General features: G+C 42.9%; 1 pseudogene; it reads right to left on the bottom strand.

Moving 5' to 3' along the window:
- Positions 1–1,294: 1,294 nt before the first annotated feature.
- Positions 1,295–21,990, bottom strand: LOC114196984 (endoribonuclease LACTB2 pseudogene; annotated as a pseudogene).

Genomic DNA, 21,990 nt, shown 5'->3' with positions numbered 1-21,990 from the left:
GGTAGAAGACTTCTCAAGCACTCCCCAGTGGGAAAGAGCACATGATACTTAAAGGTTACGTAGTCCTTCATTGAATAGTTAATTTAACTTTAAAAAAAAAAAAAACTTTTTACTGGGGGGGGAAGGTCAGTAGAGCAAAGGTTTCTCTAGCAACCTGGCAGCTATACCTCTCGTAACCTATGAAATCATTACATTATGAGGTGCAACTGGGTCAGAGAAGAGCCGTGGGAACTGGCTGACCAATGGTTATATAACCGGCAGGAGCGAAGGTTACAGGCCACTCACCAAGGAGACAAGTAGGGATTTACAAATGCCTGAGGCCACGTCAGGCTGCCCCGTTGCTAGGAGGGCCTTTGAGGGGAGGGGAAGGGGGTGCGGATCGAGAGCATCTCTGTGGTGTCTCTGTCTTCGGGTCGGGGGTGGAAGGACGCGGAAGGACAGAACCCGACAAAGCAGAAAGCCGAAGACTGAGGTCTGAAAAGCCTGGTGCCACTTGGCCTGGGTGATTCCCTAAGAGTCTGTCACCCCGGCAAGAGGGGGCAGGCCAGGGGGGCAGATGAGTACCAGCCCACGGTACTTGAGAGTAAAGCCACGTGTGTGGCAAGAACCCACAGGATGTACCTGTACACACACACAAAGCCCCAAAACCAAACGTAGGCTTGGGAACCGGAGGGTTTACCAAGGTTAAAAGGGCTAATCTGCCCAGTTGCCACATCCCTTGCTGCCCTCATCCCCCTCCCCACCCCTCCCCCCGGCCCCATGCCACAACCTATGACAATAACCGTAAGTTCCCATTAGGCCTACAAGTGTCAGGTAGAAAGGCGATGATTAATACAGAAACTGCTGGAAATGAATACCCACCTTTAGTTTCTTTCATCTCAGCGACACCTCTGCAAACCAGATGTAAACAGATTAACTGACCCACTTTCGTTTAGCGTGGGGGATCGCAAGCCTTCTATAAGGTGGCTATTTTATTTTATTTTTTATTTTTTCCCAGTTTAACTTATATAACTTTTATTATTTTTAAAGTAACCATGAATCTGTTGAACATGGATAAACTGTTGGATTCTGAATTTTTGGTAAAATGTTATAACACTCAGATTAGATAAGCAAGCTATATTATACATGTAAAATGTAATATATATTTTAGAAGGAATAAGACATTATTTTAAAGTATATTTGGGATTATTTTCAATGTTCTATACTCTATATTCCCTGTAAATAATTATAGTTAAGAAAACATACCATTCTCTAAAAATAAAACAAACCAACAAAAGCTTTCATTAATCTGAAACTAAAGATTAGCTTTCCATTTCTTCTCAGGATCCGTGTTGCTAAATATTTTTCCTTCTTTTTTTAATTTTTTCAAATGCAGCAAGACATTATGTTCAGCCATTTTACATAAATGCTCAGGAGTATTCTTGTAAATGTTTTTTTACAAGCTCCATTGCTGTAAATGATTTTTCAAAATTATCACGAAACAATGTAAGACTTTGCTGTTCTCGGAATTTCTGTGAGCAATGTATTCTAGAATTTTAGCTTCAGCATTATGAATTACTGGGCCATGTCCTGGATATATAATATCAGCTTTGAGTTTCAATAGCTCTTTTAGGGAGTTCATATAATCATAGAGGTCTTCAAATATAGTTGTTCCTTCCCCTAGGATGCAATCTCCAGAAAAGACTGCATTCTCCTCTTCTAAAAGTAGAGCCATATGATTATCAGTGTGGCCAGGTGTGTGTATAACTCTGAGAGTGGCACCTTCAGTTTTAATCACATCTCCATCTTCCAGATAAACATACTGTTGCTTTCCATCTCCTATAATTTCTTCTCTCGGAGGATTCCGTGAGAGTTTTTTAATGCAATATGCAGTGTCATTATTGATGTTTTTACAAATATCTCCTATGCCCCCAGTATGATCACGGTGCCAATGAGTCACTATGATTTCCTGGATTGTTGCGTTAAATTCAGTCAGAGCCTGCTTTAAACAGCTGATATATTCTGGAATTGCTGGTTCTCCAGTGTCAACGAGGATTCTCCTGGTGCCGATCCCTACCAGGTAGGTGTTGGTGCCCTGCAGGGTCATGGGTCCCGGGTTACAGCCCAGGACGCGCACCACCCGACTGCACAGCCGCTCGATGCTCTGCAGACAGTCGACATATCAGCTTCTGCAGCCCCCCGGCGCACGGTGACTCGAGCGCGGAACTGGCTACTAGGCCCGACGGCGGCTATTTTATTTTGCACCTGCGGCTAAGAACGGGGTTTGACTTAGAGAAATTTGTTTCTTGTCTGGGTCATACAATGAAGGAGACACACACACACACACACACACACACACACACACACACACACGCACACACACATTCTATCTCCTCAGCATCTGGTGGGAGGAAACTCTGTCACCTGATCAACATCAGCCCCATCAGAGGGGCCAGAGTCTCCAATCTCACCAACCGTACCAGTGCTGAGACCACTACCTGGATCCTGGAAGTTGCTCCTTGGTCAACTTCCCTTGGGTCTCGGAACCCACCTCTGCCCACCCCACCCCGCAAACAGCAGACTCAGGCACCTTATTTGTTGTCTTTGATCGCATTTGGCCTAGAGCAGGCCGGAGTAAAGACTGAGAAATGGTGAACTTCATAGGAGTGGTGGTCAGAGGCGTCCGCTGCGGATAATGAGCAGCGCTGCTGCACTCAGGCGTTGGCTCTCGTCCTGAAGTCCAGGGTCATTTCCAACTTGCTCAGTGACCGTCAGTCTTCCGTGAGTCATAGCTGCAGCTGAGTCATAGGCAGGAGGAGAGAGACTGTTTTCCACTTAATAGGCCTTCTTCTCTCTCTCTCCTCCCATATTCTCCCGAGCTGCCTGAGGAAGGGGCTCTTACTATTATGACATGAGATTGTCCTAACGGCTTGGGAGACACACAGATCTGTCATTGATCATCTGTGGATTACTTCCTCCGTCTGAGGCTTCATTTCCTTACGTACGATGTGAGGATGAAACAGAACTTCATACTGTATCACAGGATTATTGTGTGAAGTTTAAATGAAATAAACCATGTCAAGCATGTTTTCAGAGTCCCTGTCACAGAGTAAGTACCGAAGATTATGAATCATGACTAAGTCTTGCCCCCAAATTATTTTTGGAAAGCTTTTTGGAAATCAGTCTATTGTGAGCTTGGTTAATGAGAATTATTTCCTCAGAGCCTCATCACCCCAGAGGAGGCAGTGGCCCAATTTAATTTCTGCATCTTTTAAAAGCTAAGGACCAGGGGTGCCCGGGTGGCTCAGTTGGTTAAGCGTCTGCCTTCGGCTCAGGGCATGATCCTGGAGTCTCGGGGATCGAGCCCCGCATCGGGCTCCCTGCTCGGCGGGGAGTCTGCTTCTCCCTCTGCCTCTTCCCCTGCTTGTGCGTTCTCTCTCTCTCCCACACACACAAATAAATAAATAAAATCTTAAAAAAAAAAAAGCTAAGGACCAGCCCTAAGCATGTGTTGGTCACATCAAAGGGCACACAGCCCACAGAGCTGTGCGTGAAACATGGGCCTCTCTCTGTGCCTCCCTTCTGCGTGGTAAGGAACAGATTATGCTTTAACTCCCTTCTGTTCGTTAGACTTCTGCCAAGGGCAGAGGTACCCCAGGGTTCTCCACGTTTATACTGTTGGAATGGTTTGTCCAACCCATTTAGAAAAGTGGTGCTGTTCCTTACTGTCAGTAGAAAGTATCCTTTGGCCACGTGGGTGCCCCCTGGGCTCCCTGTACACCCGATGTCCCTTATAGGTAGGTGTCTCTTGGTCACTCAGCCAGTGAAACTGACTAGTCCTCAAATTGAAGGCTATTTTGCTAGTTTCTGTCTCTGGAAATAGAGCACTAATCAAGCTGTTTCTTACTGCATGTCTTTCTTCCTTCCTTCCTTCCTTCCCCTCCCTCCCACATTTCCTCCCTCCATTCTTTCTTTCTCTCTCTCCTTTCTTTTTTTTCTTTTATTTTTTTTCCTCCAGAGAAAGAAAATTCTGCAAGCGAGCTTCCATGAAGTTGCTGTCAAGTCTTTCCCACACCAGGCTCCAAAAGCCAATTTCAGGGCTGGCTGTGCTTGGATGATCCCCCACCCCCACCCCCGCCAATCAAAATGACCAATTTGCCACATAGCCTTTCAGTCCCAGATTGTAGTCATAGGAAATCGACAGGCTTCCAGGCTCCAAAGGCAGCATTCTTTTTTTTTTTTTCCAGGAACACGGCTTCCGTATTGGTTCACGAACACAAAGCCGAAGGCAAGATCAGCGCGCATGTTTAATTGTCCCAGAATCAGTCATCAAAGAGCTATTGTGTGGACGCCCCCGAAGCACCCCCTTGTGTTCCAAATGCAAAGAGGAGAGGCACAGAAATGTCGATGAGGAGGCGTGGGCTCAGTGGCCCCATGCGGCTTCCTAATGACGCACTGCCCTAGTGCGCGGTGCCAACCCTCTCCGCGGGGTGAGCGCGGGGCGCTCCTGCGGCCCCCCACCTCTCATGGCGGGACTGCGGCCATGGGCAGAGCAGGGCTGCAGTCCCGGCCGGGAGCCTCTACAGGTTTCCTCCGAGAACCTCAGGGACATGTTTTTAAACACTGATGGGGCGCCTGGGTGGCTCAGTCGTTCAGCGTCTGCCTTCGGCTCAGGTCACGGTCTCGGGGGCCTGGGACGAGTCCCGCATCGGGCTCCCTGCTCAGCGGGGAACCTGCCTTCTCCCTCTCCTCCCCACCTGTGCACTCTCTGTCACTGTCTCTCTCAAATATATTTATTTGTTGTCTTTGATCGCATTTGGCCGAGAGCAGGTAGGAGTAAAGACTGAGAAAGGGTGAACTTTATGGGAGTGGTGGTCAGAGGCGTCCGCTGCGGATAATGAGCTCTACACCCAACATGGGGCTTGAAATATTTTAAAAAAAAATTGAAGTATATCAACACATGCCATGTTATATTAGTGTCAGGTGTGCAACCTGGCGCCTCGACAGTTGGATACATTACCCAGTGCTCACCACAGTGAGGGGAATCACGATCTGTCACCATTCAAAATTATTACAGTATTATTGACTATATTCCCAGTGCTGCGCTTTTCATCCCTGTGACTGATTTATCTTGTAACTGGAAGTTTGCTACTTTCCTTTATAATGACATTTGTTTTACATTAAACACTACGGGCTAATATTATTGACCTGTCCCTATGCGCCAGGAATTGTGCTAAGCACTTAAGTGCAGTATCATATTTCAGCCCCAAAACGATGCTGAAAGGAGACTGCTATTTTCCCCATTTTATAGACGGAGAGACAGGGGCTCAGGGAGGTCAAGTAACGGAGCCAAGGTTACACATCATAACGTACCACTCTCTTAATATTTAACTTACAAAGCTCATCGGTCCAATCCGAGAGGAAGACTTCCCAGACTGAAGGGGATGTTCGCCCTGACTGGCATCTATAAGGCAGCATGGCAGAATTATATGTGCGTTCATTTATTTTAATCCTGAGAAGATAATTTCCTGCATTAAAACTTGTAAGTCTATTGCTGGGAGGTTCTGCCCCCTTCTGAATGCTCTCATTGACACTCACCACTATACCATGTTTAGGAATGGTAACATGATGAGCCATAGCAAATATGCACATGTTGGAATTAAGAGGGAAAAGGTAGAGATTAAAGAATTAAAACATTGCCTGGGGGCGTCTGGGTGGCTCAAGTCGGTTAAGCGGCTGCCTTCAGCTCAGGTCATGATCTCAGGGTCCTGGGATCGAGCCCCAGGGTCCCTGCTCAGCGGGGAGCCTGCTTCTCCCTCTGCCTTTGCCCCTCCCCCTCCCCCTGCTCGTGCTCACGTGTGCATGCATGCACGCGCGCTCTCTCTCTCTCTCTCAAATGAATAAATAAAATCTTTTTTTAAAAAGAGATAAAAGAGTTAAAACATTGACTGGGAGTGCCTGGGTGGCTCTTGATTTCAGCTCTTGTCTCTTGATTTTGACTCAGGTCATGATCTCAGGGTCCTGAGATTGAGCCTTGCATGGTGCTCCACGCTCAGTGGAGAGTCTGCTTCTCCCCTTCTCCCTCTCCCTCTGCCCCACCCCCCACTTGCACCGTCTCTCTCTCAAATAAAAAAATGAATAAATCTTAAAAAAAAAAGCATTGACTGAGTAGATAGGGTATTTTTAAAAAAAAGCATTGACTGAATAGAAATAGGTCTGGGCTATTTGGAAAGGATACATCCATTTATTCTATTTGCCCTTTCCAGTTATTCACAAATCTCCTCCCACTGAATTCCGGTTGCATAAAGCCACTTGAGGTAGTGGCTTTCTGTTCCTACCTCACCCCCCCTCCAGTTTCTTCATACACACTTCCCACTCTCTTTTTCCCCTGCAGCCAGGCGCTAGGTGCCCTCTATATCATCCAGGTGAGCCATAAAGCAACACATTTAAGCAACTCATTTAAACCCACATATGGGCAAAGACAATGTTAGACAATGCTAGAAGGTACAGGTTGTGGGACCTGTCTGGTCATTTAGGGAATACCTTCTTCAGTTTCCATGCCGATTGCCCGAGTCCCTATTATTTCCGTGACACTGTCTAGACGGTCCAGTGTTCCTTGGGAGTGGGGTCTGAGCTGATGGACGGAGTTGGGAATCTGGCCAGCTGGATTTCAGTCTCAGGGATCCTTTCAGAGGCTCAGTGTTCCCTAGGTTTAATACCTCCCTTCCCGACATACACAGTAGCTATAAAGACGATATGAGGAAATATGTGAATGTTCTTTGAAAAGTGACAAATGATACAGAAGGAAGTTATCATTTGTGATGGTTAACTTTATGGGGCAACTTGACTGCCCAGATATTTGATCAAATATTACTCTGAGTGTGTCCGTGAGGATGTTTCTGGATGGGATTAACATCGGAATCGGTAGAGAGAGTAAAGCAGATCACCCTCCCTAATGTGGGTGGGCCTCATCTAATCAGTTGAAGGCCTGCATAGACCACAGAGGGTGATCTTCCCCTAAGTAAGAATTCCTCCTGCCTGACTGCATGTGAGCTAGGACATCAGTTTTCTCCTGCTTTCGGACTCCACTGAGACATCAGCTCTTCCTGGGTCTCAAGCCTCCTGGCTCTCAGACTGGAATTACACCATGGACCCTCCTGGGTCTTCACCTTGCCAACTCACTCAGCAGATTTGGGAACTTGTCAACGATATATATATATATATATATATATATATATATACCATTGATTCTGTCTGTCCGGAGAACCCAGACTAATACATCATGATATTTCAGCTAAGATCCACCTCAGTCAATACTCAGCCCTCCACCCTGCTATCAGCATTATCTACATCTGTGAATATTCCTAACTCTCTCTCTCTCACTCACTCCTTAGCTCGTACCTCAGGCTTTTGTTCCAAATTTAGAGTGAATTCGCCCAATATTTATGGAATGCGTGTCCTAGGTGCTGTAGAAGAAGTGCTGAATAAGATAAACAAGGTCCCTGATCTCATAGAGCTTCCTTTAGAATTCAAGGAGAGGAAAGAGAACATGAACAAAACAGTAAATATACAAGAAAATATCAAGCAGTGGTAAGCTCTGTGATGAAAATGTAACTGAGTGATGTGATAGTGATGGAAATCGAGTAAAGGAGCTCATTTAGTTTGGGAGGGCAGGCCTTTCCCGAGGACATGACTTCTAAGGCACTAACTGAATGGCAGAGAACAGCCAATCATGGGAAGATGTGGAGGGAAAGAGTTTGTCAGGCAGAGGAAAGAGCTGAAGCCAGATTCTGTGACCGTAATGTGCTTGGTGTATGTAAGACACTGAAATCCAGCTAGAGGAACTGGAACATAATAAGCAAGAAGGGGGGATGGTATAACATCAGGGTATAATGATAGGCAGAGTCCCTATTGTATAAAGCATGTAGGATATGATTTAGATTTTCTTTTATGTGTCAGGGGAAGCCATTGCCAAGTTTTGTTTTGTTTTTTAAGTGAGCTCTACACCCAACGTGGGGCTTGAACAAAGGACCCTGAGATCAAGAGTCCTGTGCTCTACCAACCGAGCCAGCCAGGTGCCCGTCATTGACAAGTCTTAAGTAAAGGAATACCATGATCTGCTTTATGTTTTTACAAGATTGCTCTGGCCACTGTATGGAGAATGGAGTGTGTGTGTGTGTGTGTGTGTGTGTGTGTGTGTGATGAATTAAAGCAGAGAGACCAGTAAGGAGGCCACTGTAGTCATCTGGGAAAGAAATGATTAAGTGGCTTGGCCTAACACCGTGGTGGTTGAGATGAAGTGGATGGATTTGGGATATGTTTTGAAGGTAGAGGAAATAGGACTTGCTAAGAGATTGCAGCTGGGTGTAAAATCATGGACGGAAACAAAGGTGACTATTAGGTTTTTGGCTTGGGCAGCTTGGTACTAAAATGGGAAACACTGATGGGACGTACAAGAGAATCAAAAGTACTGTTTGGGAGACATACTATGTTTGAGATGCCACGCAAGTGGAGAGCTATAGGTATACAAGCCTGAAGTTCATGGAAAAAGTCAATTTGGGAGATAAAATTTTGCGAGTCATCAGCAGCGACAGTATTTAAAGCCATGGGACTGGAGGCGATTGCTAGAGAGAATCTGTGGAGAACAGGAGTCCTGGGATAGAGCCCTGGGCAGTCCCAACATGTGGAGATTGAGCAGAGTAGTGGGGTCCTGCAAAAGGAACTTGGAAGAAGGGGTTGGTGAAGTATGAAGAAAATCGGGGGAGTGTTCGCCCAGAGTAACGTGAGGAGAGTGTTTCATGAAGGGAAGTGCGGTCAAGCATGTTAAATGTTGCTAAAAGGTGAAGGATAGAGAAACGATCACTAGATTTGGTGATACATCAGATTTACGATCTCAAAGGTGACTGTAGCGTCGGCGTGGGTAAGGGATGGAGTGGGTGGGAGATGATGGTAGGATGGGAAACAGGAGGAAACCAGTTAGAAAATTGTTGTCAATTGATTGTTGACAAGGGTACAAAGACAATTCAAGAATATGCTCTTCAACAAATGGTGCTGGGACAACCGGGGAGCCACCTGTAAAAGAATGAAGTTGGGTCCTTACCTCATACTATATATAAAAATTAGCTCATGGAGCGCCTGAGTGGCTCAGTCTATTAAGCATCTGTCTTTGGCTCAGGTCATGGTCCCAGGGTCCTGGGATCGAGTCCCGCATCGGGCTCCCTGCTCGGCAGGGAGCCTGCTTCTCTCTCTCCCACTCCCCCTGCTTGCGTTCCCTCTCTCGCTGTGTCTCTCTCTGTCAAAGAATGGATGGGGTCTTTAAAAAAAAATTAGCTCAAAATGGATAAAAGATCTAAATGTAATGGTTAAAACTATAAAACTCTTAGAAGAAAATACAGGCATAAATCTTTGTGACCTTGGTTAAGCAATGGTTGATTAGGTATGACACCAAATGCACAAACAACCAAAGAAAAAATAGATCAATTGGGTATGCTGATAATTAAAATATTTTGTGCTTCAAAGGATATCTTCAAGAAAGTGAAAAGACAACCCACAGAATGAGAGAAAATATTTGCAAATCATATTTCTGGTAAGGTACCTGTGGCCAGAATATATAAAGAACTCGTAGAACTCAGCGATAAAAAGGCAAATTACTCAATTTAATCATAGGCACAAAAGATTTGCATGGACATTTTTCCAAAGAAGCTATACGAATGGCCAATGAGCACAGGATAAGATGCTCAATACCATCAGCCCATCAGGGAAAATATAAGTCAAAGCCGCCATGAGATGCCACTTCACACTCCTAGGATGCCTGTAAGCAAAAATACAGGTCAATTGCAAGTGTTGATGAGGGTGTGGAGCAATGGGAACACTCCTCGCTTGCTGGTGACAATAGAAAATGGCTCAGTGGCTTTGGAAAACATTTTGGCAATTCCCCAAAAGGTTAAACATAGAGTTATCATATATCCCAGCAACGCTACTCCTACGTATATACCCCAAATAAACAGAGAACATACTTCCGCCCAAAAACTTGTACGCAAAGGTTCATAGAAGCATTATTCATAATGGTCAGGAAGTAAAAATGCCGCATATTATGAGTCCATTTATATGAGACATCCAGACGTGGCAAATGATTAGAAAGTAACGTAGGGGGTTCTTAGGGATGGGGGGAGGGGCCGGTATTGATGGCTAATACCTAGGGGTTTCTTTTAAGGGGAACGAAAACGTTAAAATGGATTCTGTGGATAGATGCACAAGTCTGTGACTATACCACAAAATGCTCAATTGTACACTTTCGGGGGTGACGTGTATGGTATGTGAATTATATATCAAAGCCACATCTCCATACACCCCAACTATCATCCACCCCTTCCCCCCTCCATTTGTTCAGTCTCAACTGCCTCCCTCCCATGTCTCCATGTGCAGATCTCATCCAGCCTCATTTCCATTCGCTTCTCAGTGGGCAGATATTTTAACTTGTATTGTAGTTATTGGTCCTTGTTTTATGTTTCCTGCCCCTTATTACACTTAAATTCCTGGAGATCCTAGTTCACATCCTGCTTTGCCACAGCCCTGCGGCACCGGGTGGGGCCACAATTCAGAGCCGAAACGCCTTCACCTTGAACTTAGAGGGCCCCGCGATAGGATTTTTCCTCCAGCCTCTTTTTTCTCTTTGAAGTGCTACAATTTTTAGTTACTGTAAACTTTGGGACTTAGTTCTTAATCTTAGACAATCCTGAAGCCTCAATAGTTGTTTCCTAGCCATCTCTGGATTCCTGCTGAGCTTCGAGCCTTTTGTTCGTCATATGGTCTCAGAATGCTAGGACTTCTAATCTTTCACTACCATTCAATTAAACCTGTATATATGTATGTAATTAAATAAATATATATATATATATATATATGAGAGAGAGAGAGAGACTGAGAAAGGAAGGGAGGGAGGCAGGGACAGAGGATGGGAGGGAGGGAGAAAGGAAAGAGAGAGCATCTATTGTGTGCCAAAATACCGAGATGTTCAAGTCATAAAGAGTTAAGTGTCCTCAGTCTTAGGGCGCCTGGGTGGCTCAGTCGGTTAAGTGTCTGCCTTTAGCTCAGGTCATGATCTTGGGGTCCTGGGATCGAGCCCCGCGTGGGGCTCCCTGCTCAGCAGAGAGTCTGCTTCTCCCTCTCCCTCTGCCTCTCCACCCCCCATTGGTGCTCTCTCTCTCAAATGAATAAACAAAATCTTTAAAAAAAAAAAAAGAGTTCCCAGTCTTTGTGGGTGGACATGAAGGTGGGCATACACCGACGGGATACAACACACCTTAGCAATGCACAGAGGACGTAGCAACCGGCGCTGACCTCCTCCTGCCGCCTCCCCCCACAAGTACAGGGACGTTTTCAGCTGCCCCCGTATGCTCTGAGGCCACGTCCATTCCACGGATCGGCTTGCTTAATTTCCAACCCCATTGCTTTTCTTTTTGTTGTTGTTTCTGTTTTTCAGCTCCATTGCTTTCCAAGTGTCTTATTCTCATCAAGTATATGAGTTCGGGTTATTTTTTTTCCTTCATGTATCAACTTGCTCTTACGCAGACTGATTTTGTTTATTGATTTATTTTAGCCTTTCCATAGTCCCTTTGCTAAAGTTTGAAAACAAATATGTTGAAGCCTATGAATTCTTAATAGAGATGACATGATCTCTAGCCATCTAATCGAGTGACACTGCATTTCATGAATAACGTACAGAAATAGAAAATGCCCATTTTATTATCACTGGCGTTATCTGATCACACTGAAGAATGTTTTCGCCAACTGAGGGCGAAAGCTATATTTAAATATAGGCCACAGATGCCCTGAGAAATAAAGGGGACATAACCACAGATTTGCGAACTCAGGAGTTATCCAATATGTACTTCTTTTGAAGGCACATTTACTTACTTTCCTGAACTTAACCATAAATATAAAAGTTAAGAGAATAGTTTGAGGTAATCACAATTCTCTTTTGCTTCACTTGGTACCCACACAGATTGGGGGAAAGAGAACTCAAATGGGTAAAAGATATACACCACGCAGGGAAACCAAGCACTGGACATACCTGAGGGAGCCCTGTTCTGAGTAATGGAGGGTAGGAGAGACTGTATCATTTACTATGTTTGGGTCCTTAAAAAATTTCCCTTAAAAATGTACGAATCCGCTTTCTTGCCCTTGTCCTAATACTCCTGTTTAAAAATCTTAGCTCCTCAGACGCCTGGGTGGCTCAGTCGGTTAAGCGACTGCCTTCGGCTCAGGTCATGATCCCAGAGTCCCGGGATCGAGTCCCGCATCGGGCTCCCTGCTCAGCGGGGAGTCTGCTTCTGCCTCCGACCCTCTCTCCTCTCATGTGCCCTCTCTCATTCTCTCTCAGATAAATAAATAAAATCTTTGAAAAAAATAAAAAAAATAATTATAGCTTTATAATAAGTCTTGATTTCATGGGGGGGGAGGAGGGGTAAATCCTGCATTCATTATTAGTATTTGGTGCTATCCTGGCTATTTTTGGCCTTTTATTCTTTGGTATATATTTTATAATTAGCTTTTGAAGGAAAAATTTTGTTGGAATTGTATTGGATTTACATCTGATGGTTTTTTTTTTTTTTTTAATAGGCTGCACGCCCAGCATGGAGCCCAGTGTGGGGCTTGAACTCATGACCGTGAGATTGAGTTCAAGAGTCAGAAGCTTAACCGACTGAGCCACCCAGGTGCCCCCACATGTGATGTTTTTTTAACATGAGTTTATAAAAAGGTGTGGGTGGGGAGAGGAAAACCACAGAAGTCAAGTGCCTTTCTCACATCATATCTCACATTGATAGCATGTAACTTATCACCATTGATGTTGACTTCGGTCACCCACCTGGAGGTAGTGTTTATCAGCTTCAATGTAACATTACTCTTCCCCACCCTCCCATGCCATACCACACTCTCTAGCACTATGCCCAGCCCATGCTTAAAGAGTAGGGAGCTATGTTCCACCTCTTTAAGGGCAGTATATCTACGTAAATTACTTGGAATTCTTCTGCACGGGAGATTTGTCTCTCTCCTCTCATATTTACTTATTTATTCAATCATTTATTTATATCAGTATGGACACATAGATATTTCTTTTTTACTTTGGTTTATAATCCAATGCTAGCATTGCATATTTGGCTCAGCTTTGTTCATGGAAACTCTTTCAGATTGGCTCCAGTGTCCTTTGGACATCCCCCCATTATTTGGGGATTTTTTTTTTTTTTTTTTAGCGCTTCCGTACTTTCTGGCACTACAAGATGTTCCAGGTTCATCTCTTATATTCCCTGCCCCCATCCTAGAATCAGCTATTTCTCCAAGGAGCCTTGGTTCCTTTGGTTGGAGAATAGCTTTACAAACCAGTATCAGGGAATTGGGTGTGCTCATTGCTACTGGGCTGTGGTTGCTTCTGGGCCCCTTCAGTGAACAGAGCTGGGAAGGATCTGCCTATATACCAACCCCTATATACCAAAAAATAATTACGTATCAGTAATTATTTCTGTATCTATCCACCTGTATCTGTATTAAGCTGAACATGAGTTCATTACCACTCGGGTCATTCTAGGGTCCTCCCCTGGCTTCTCTGTAGCCTCCCCCTACAACCTCCCACTACAGGTGGGAACCGGGCTCCCACCATCTGCCATCCATTTACTTACTTTCTCCATGTAGATCTGTACGGCAGTTTCAGAATTTGTACCTGTGCCCCCATGGGAAACAACCAGAGTAGAATATTTATGCACTCATTTGTCTTTAGCTTTATATTAACCAGACAAAACACCATTTTGCAAAGTTACTTGGGTCAGCATCATTTTCCCCACACTCCCTTCAGGGAAGCTATGTCATCCATTAGTAATACAGTGCCATCCATTACTCACAGTCTGCATTTCACTCTTGGATCCTCCAACTTCCTGGTTGATTTTTTTAAAAAATCTTTTTTCACACATTAAGGTTTTACTCTTTGTGCTGTAGAGTTCTAAGGATTTTGACAAAGGCATAACATCATGTATCACCACCACAGTGCCATACTGATTAGCTCTGTCTTACTAGAAAAATCTCCTGTGCCTCCCTAGTCAAGTTCTCCTCCTCTCTAAACTACTGGCAATCATGAATCTGTTTTCTACCTCTCTAGTTTTGCCTTTTCCAGAATGTCAATGAATGGAATCATACATTATGTAGCCTTTTGGTCCAACTTCTTTCACTTAGCAAAATACATCTAAGATCCAACCATAATGTTGTGTGGAGTCGTAGCTGATTTGTATCGTTGAACGCCATTGCATGGAAATACCACAATTTGTTCATCCCCTCACCTATTGAGGGACACCTTGGTTGCTTCCAGTTTTAGCTCCAATACAACTCTGTATTTGTTACAACTTGAAACTTAAATTCGGGAACACTTGCTGGGTGTTGCCCTGACCGACCCGGAGGTTTTTAGTACTTCTAAGGCAATCGGATCTCTGCTGCTCGGCGGCGCTGCAGTTTGAAATGAAAGGGTGGTGTTAATGGAGTAGAAATAGATGCACATTACCAAGCAACTGAAAGGTTGCAAGTAAGGAATCTAAATTTGAAGTTTCAGAGATAATTGGTGCAGGAGCATGAATTTGAATGTCTTATTCTGGCTCTGTGATTTATTCATAACTAAGGAAATACAATAATCAGTTTTAGAAAGAAAATGTCACCGTGTTATTAATTGAAAAGTTGATGCATCCAAATGTTAAAGGATATTTCTAAAAGAAAATATGTTTAATAGCTGTAATCAGAGTTAACTTTCTTTAAAAATGTTAAATTTATTACAGCTCAAATGGAGTATTTTTAATTATAAAGCACCGAAATTCCAAGTCCTGTAAAGAAGTGTTCTTTCCATTTCACAATTTCATAATTACCATTAACTGTATTTCAAATACTTGCCGTTATTACCTTTTAAAAGCTTGAGTAAAAGTTTAGCTGTTTTTCTACAAGGGACATTTTAATAGATCTAAGGAGAAAAACTTAAAAATGTGTTATATAAGCATGTTCCCTCAATGTTGAGTAGGCATATGAAATAAAACTAAAGTATGTCTATGCAGGAACAACTTGTTACTGTAAGTTATTTCATACCCACTTTTGACTTTCTGGTCCATATGTTATTTTGATGCTAGTGACATTGATGGCAAGTGACTGTGCTAAACACAAGGGAAAATAAACGAAACAATATCAAAAATTGAAAATGATGCCAAAACATGACTCATATTATCCTGAAGATAAATCACTTTAAAATGAAATGAAGTCAAAAAGTCAAATATAGAATCTACATGCATAGAAAGATAAACAGAATTTGACCCTATATTTTTTTGTTTTATTCTTTTTTTTTATTGTTTTGGGGTTTTTTTTCCTCTCCAAATTTTTATTTCAATTCTAATTAGTTAACATATAGTGCAATATTGGTTTTGGGAGTAGAATTTAGTGATTCATCACTTACATATAACACCCAAGTGTTCATCATAACAAGTGCCCTCCTTAATCCCCATTGCCCATTTAGCCCATCTTCTACCCACCTCCCTCTATCAACCCCCAGTTTGTTCTCTATCATTAAAAGTCTCTTGGGGTGCCTGGGTGGCTCAGTTGGTTAAGTGCCTGACTTCGGCTGGAGTCATGATCCCAGAATCCCGGGATTGTGTCCCACATCGGGTTCCCTGCTCAGTGGGGAGACTGCTTCTCCCTCTGCCCCCCACCCTGCTCTCTCACTCTCTCTCTCAAATAAAGAAATAAAATCTTTTTTAAAAAGTCTCTTATGGTTTGTTTCCCTCTCTCTTTTCTTCCCCTTCTCCCATGTTCATCTGTTTTGTTTCCTAAATTCCACATAATGAGTGAAATCATATGATATTTGTCTTTCTCTGACTGACTTATTTCGCTTAGCATAATACTCTCTACCTCCATCCACGTCATTGCAAATGGCAAGATTTCACTTTTTTGTTGGTTAATATTCCATTATATATATATACGAAATATATATATATATATATATATATACACACACACACCATATATACAAACCACACACACACCGAAGAAGATATATATACCATATCTTCTTTATGCACTCATCAGTCGATAAACAGTTGGGTTCCTTCCATAGTTTGGCTATTGTTGATAATGCTGCTATAAACATCGGGGTGAATGTACCCCTTTGAATCTGTATTTTTGTATCCTTTGGGTAAATGCGTAGTAGTGCAATTGCTGGATTGTAAGGTAGTTCTATTTTTAACTTTTGGGGGGAACCTCCATACTGTTTTCCAGAGTGGCTGCACCAGTTTGCATTCCCACCAACGGTGTAAGAGGATTCCCTTTTCTCTACATCCTCACCAACATCTGCTGTTTCCTGTGTTGTTCATTTTAGCCATTCTGACAGGTGTGAGGTGGTATCTCATTGTAGTTTTGATTTGCATTTCCCCAATGATAAGTGATGTTCAGCATCTTTTCATGTGTCTGTTAGCCACCTGGATGTCTTCTTTGGAAAAATATCTATTCATATCTTCTGCCCATTTCTTAACTGGATTATTTGTTTTTGGGGTGTTGAGTTTGATAAGTTCTTTATAGACTTTGGATACTAACCCTTTATCTGATAGGTCATTTGTAAATATCTTCTCCCATTCTGGGGGTTGCCTTTTAGTTTTGTTGATTGTTTCCTTTGCTGTACAGAAACTTTTTATCTTGATGAAGTTGCAATAGTTCATTTTTGCTTTTTTCCCCCTTGCCTGTGGCGACACGTCTAGTAAGAAGTTGCTGTGGCGGAGGTCACAGAGGTTGATGCCTGTGTTCTCCTCTAGGATTTTGATGGTTTCCTGTCTCACATTTAGGTCTTTAATCCATTTGGAATTTATTTTTGTGTATGGTGTAAGAAAGTGGTCCCGGTTCATTCTTCTCCATGTGGCTGTCCAGTTTTCCCAACACTGTTTGTTGAAGAGACTTTTTTCCATTGGACATTCTTTCCTGCTTTGTCGAAGATTAGTTGACCATAGAGTTGAGGGTCCACTTCTGGGCTCTCTATTCTGTTCCATTGATCTATGTGTCTGTTTTTGTGCCAGTACCATACTGTCTTGAAGATTACAGCTTTGTGATAGACCTTGAAGTTGGGATTGTGATGCCCCCCACTTTGGTTTTCTTTTTCAGGATTGCTTTGGTTATTTGGGGTCTTTTGTGGTTCCATACAAATTTTAAGATTGTTTGTTCTAGCTCTGTGAAAAATGCTGGTGGCATTTTGATAAGGATTGCCTTACATGTGTAGATTGCTTTGGGTAGCATAGACATTTTAACAACGTTTGTTCTTCCAATCCATGAGCATGGAACATTTTTCCATTTCTTTGTGTCTTCTTCAATTTCTTTCATAAGTGTTCTGTAGTTTTCAGAGTACAGATCTTTTACCTCTTTGGTTAGGTTTATTTCTAGGTATCTTATGGTTTTAGGTACAATTGTAAACAAGATCAATTCCTTGATTTCTTTTTCTGCTGCTTCGTTATTGGTGTATAGAAATGCAATAGGTTTCTGTACATTGATGACCCTACGTTTTACAACACCAAAAAAAGAAAATCTATAAAATGTGTAAAATATTTTATCTTTCAGTTTCAATAAGCATTACTTTATGCTTACTATGCAATATGCTTTCCCCTGTATATTATATTGGGCTTCCCTTAATGATATATTTTTCTGATTTTAAAAGTAATGTATACTCATTCTAAAAAATTAAAATTAGAAGTTACAAAGAAGAAAATTAAAATTATCCAGAAGCCGACTACCCAGAAGTCACCATTATCTTTCTTAGTCTGATTTTCAGTTGCGGGGGCGGGGGGGGGGTTGTTAAGCAGTTCAAATATTGTGGGGAAAATTAGACATATATACTGAAAGTGACAAACACACATCTCCTCCCTTTCTCTCTCATGAGGACTATAGCCCAAGAAAGTAAGATAAAAACATAGATCAAGAAAGATGTTAATAGTAAAAACACAGAGAGTAGGTGCATGGGTAAAGAAAATGTGGTATATAACATACAATGGAACACTGTTCGGCCTCAAAAAAGAAAAAGAAGGAACTTCTTCACCATGCAGCAACATGGATGAACTTTGGGGACATTATGTTAAATGAAATAAGCCAGTCACAAAGATGAACACCATGATTCCATTTATATGAGGTATATAAAATAGTCAAATTCATAGAATCAAAGAGTGGCATGGTGGTTGCCAGGGGCTAGAGGCAGGGGGAAATGAGAAGTCACTAATCACTGGGCAGAAAGTTTCCATTAAGCAAGATGAATAAGCTCTAGAGATTGGGTGTACAATATTGCACCTATAGCTGACAATAATGTATTGTACACTTAGAAAGTTGAGAATTGCATCGACATGGATGGAATGGAGGGGATTATGCTAAGTGAAATAAGTCAAGCAGAGAAAGACAATTATCATATGGTTTCACTCATATGTGGAACATAAGGAATAGTGCAGAGGACCACAGGGAAAGGGAGGGAAAACTGAATGGGAAGAAATCAGAGAGGGAGACAAACCATGAGAGACTCTGGATTCCGGGAAACAAACTGAGGGTTACAGAAGGGAGGGGGTGGGGGGATGGGGTAACCAGGGGATGGGTATTAAGGAGGGCACGTGTGGTGATGAGCACTGGGTGTCATACGCAACTAATGAATCACTGAACACTACCACAAAAACTAATGATGTACTATATGTTGGCTAATTGAAAATTAAAAAAAAAGAAAGCTTAAGAAGGAAAGTTCTCATGTTGTGTTCTTGCCGCAATAAAATAAAATTAAAAAAAAACTTCCCATTTAATTTTTAATGATTACAAATACATATGGGAAGAAAAAAAACTAGGAAAGATAATGGTGATTTCTGGGTAGTGGGGTTCTGGGTAATTTTAATTTTCTTCTTTATCAACAACCACCTCAAGAAAGCTCAAGAAACTCAAGAAGAGTTTTCACTTTTGTTTCACTAAAGATATGCCATTAGTATGATTAAAGAAAATTATACTCTTCCACTTATAAGACAAATAAGTCATGGAGATGAAAAGTACAGGCTAGGGAATTTGGTCAATAATAGTATTGTAATAACGTGGTATGGTGACAGATGGTGACCACACTTATGGGGGTGAGCACTGAGTAATGTATAGAATGATTTTATTTATTTATTTATTTTTAAAAGATTTTATTTTTAAGTAATCTCTACATCCAACATGCGGCTCGAACTCACAACCCTGAGATCAAGAGTTGAATGCTACCGACTGAGCCAGCCAGGTGCCCCACTGTACAGAATTATTGAACCAATATGTGATACACCTGAAACGCATATGACATTGCTTGTTAATTATACTTCAATCAAAAAAAGGAAATAAGACCTAAAAAAAGAAAATCATACTGCAATCAGAAAGACATTTTCAAAACCACACTACATGGAATCCTGTGTATAACATGTTGAAAAAACGAAACTACGGAGAACTGCATGATGGGAACAAAATAAGTGAAATGTTATAAATAAAAATAAGCATATGACTACACACCTATTAGAATTGCTAAAATAAAATATGGTGACAACAAATGATGTCAGTGAGGATGAATATTAGTCATCTGCGACAGGTGGGGCTTGGCAGATGTCAGGGACATAGGAATTCTCTCTGGCAGCCCCTGCAGATCAAAAATTTCAGGCCTTTGCATGCTTGTGATTCTATGATTTTTCCAAATGTGAGAAAATTGGTATTTGATGAAATGTGCAGATAGCTACTTGGCGACATTTCCCAGGAGCTGGGGTGCAATAAAAAGTGAACATTTCTAGCACATCCCCAGGTTGGCTCCAGTTGCCCTAAAGGAGCATTGTACAATCCCCTCAAAATTAATTAGTTAGCCCACTTCTCTTTATACTAGAGATAAATTAAAGCATAAAATTCTTCTTCCCCCTCGGATCTAAATTGTATTTTACCCTCTGTTCTTCCTCCGCAAAGCCTTCCTAGACTCACCTCGCCCGCTGTGAGCTCCTGCTATGAGAATTCCTCCTGCATTTATGGGACGAGTTCAGATGGCATTCAAAGAACCATGTCATTTCGCACCTTCTTCTGTGTCCCTGTTCTTGCTCTGTTTGTCAAAGATTTGCTACCTCCCCAGTCGGCGTGTACACTCCCTGCGAATAAGATTAGTGTCAGATACTTTAAAGATTTTATTTATTTATTTATTTATTTATTTATTTATTTATTTTGAGAGAGTGAGATAGAGAGCATGAGCAGAGCGGGGAGGGGAAGGAAGGGAAGGAGCAGAGACAGAGGGAGAAGAAGGAGAGGTATCATGACCTGAGCCGAAGGCAGAGGCTTAATCGACCCAGGCGCCCCCCCTGTCAGATGCTTACTGCCTCTTCTACCACCTCAGGGGGTTAGCACAGTTTGGAATCAAACAACTGTTCGGAAGCAATTGAGAACACGCTTGAAGTCATAAACACGATGTCTATGTCCCTACAAAGCATTTAAAGAGTAGCTATAGGGGCACCTGGGTGGCTCTGTCGGTTAAGCAAAAGACTCTTGATCTCCGCTCAGGTCTTGATCTCAGGATCATAAGTTCGAGCCCCGTGTTGGGCTCTGCGCTGGTGGTGGAGCCTACTTAGAAAAGAACTAGCTGCAAGAGGGCTCCTGTAGGAGCATTAATTGCAATTTTCTCCTGACACTAAGACCATAAAGCAAATTATGTTGGGTTCTGTATTTAACCAGCCTGAAGCTTGGATCCATCTCCCCTGGACCCTTAGCCAGGGATCAGTGAAAACCCAGCCTTGGATGAATGCCTTGTTGGGAAGTGCAAAGCCGGTGTCCAGGTGTTGGTATAGGACCAGCAGCAGGTAGGAGTCTAGTCATCTCCCAAACTGGGGCATGATCAGGATAAAAGGATACTCTGCCCAGTGGATTGTGGGATTGTCATTTGTAGCTACCAGAAGGCTTTCTCCTGTCTTTGCTGCACCTGGGATTGCCTCTGTCATTTTATTTACCATGCTGTGTCGTAGGAGGTGGGACTGCTTTTGTTTCAGGGCTGTCTTCAATTGTTTCTGGGCATTTCTGAAATGAAACTGGGTGGTAGGTCTGCACCCATCGCCTTCAATCATTTTAGTGAGGACACCAATGTTCTCTGGCCAAAGAGTACCAGGAACACACATGTACTGATCAAACTGGGTTTATCTCTTGCTGCAGTGAGAGAGCATGTACACCACGGGGAGCTTTGAGGCGTCTCAAGAAAGAGGTACTAATACGACTTATGTATATTAGGATCCAAGCTTTGGTTGGGTGACTTGACTTGGGTGAGGTCAAAGGAAGCTGTGCTTCCCTCTAGGGCGGGCGCTGTCTAAAAGCAGGACAATCCTGTGATTGTTATCACTGTTATTATCATTTCTGTCGATTTTATCTGGGGTGGGGGAGGGCAGACGAGAGGGAAACAGAAGCTGCCATTGGTAAGGAAGGAGTGGTCACTCATATTATCTGAGAGAGAGAGAGAGAGAAAGAGAGTCGGTCATTTCTGTGGTTTGGACAATGCTCGTGTTTTGTCTGGATTCAGACAGTATGGAGTCGTCGTCTTGTTTTTGTCTTGATCCGTCATAGTGACGGAGTTGCCCTGTCTGATATTGATGTCCTGGGAAATTGTTTATGTTCAGCGGAACACCAAGCCCTAGTTTGGGGTTGCTGTTAGTGCCGGGCCAGCCCCTGGCAACACCGACGCTTAGCTGACGGTATCCGGCTAGCTCCTGGATGCTAAGACACGCTCTTCTCTCTCTTAGTTTAGTGTGTCACCAGAAAGCCGTGTGCAAGGGGCTCCCGTATGTGCGTTTCAAACAGGTCTGACCTCCCTTTCCACCCCACAGGCATTTCTGTCTCTAAGTCCATATTCTCTTGCCTCCACTGCATCTCCATCTACCCCCACCACTGTCCCCATCTACCCAGCCCCTGGCATCTTCCTGGACCCCCCCCCCCACCAAGTCCTACCTCTTCCAT

The sequence above is a fragment of the Eumetopias jubatus genome, unplaced genomic scaffold (assembly GCF_037043125.1).
Source record: "Eumetopias jubatus isolate StellerSeaLion01/CBP00866 unplaced genomic scaffold, mEumJub1_p1.0 scaffold_11, whole genome shotgun sequence".
In the NCBI taxonomy this organism is placed as follows: Eukaryota; Metazoa; Chordata; class Mammalia; order Carnivora; family Otariidae; genus Eumetopias; species Eumetopias jubatus.
Note: the sequence above shows the minus strand (reverse complement) of the source record. Positions and strands in the feature narration are given on the sequence as shown.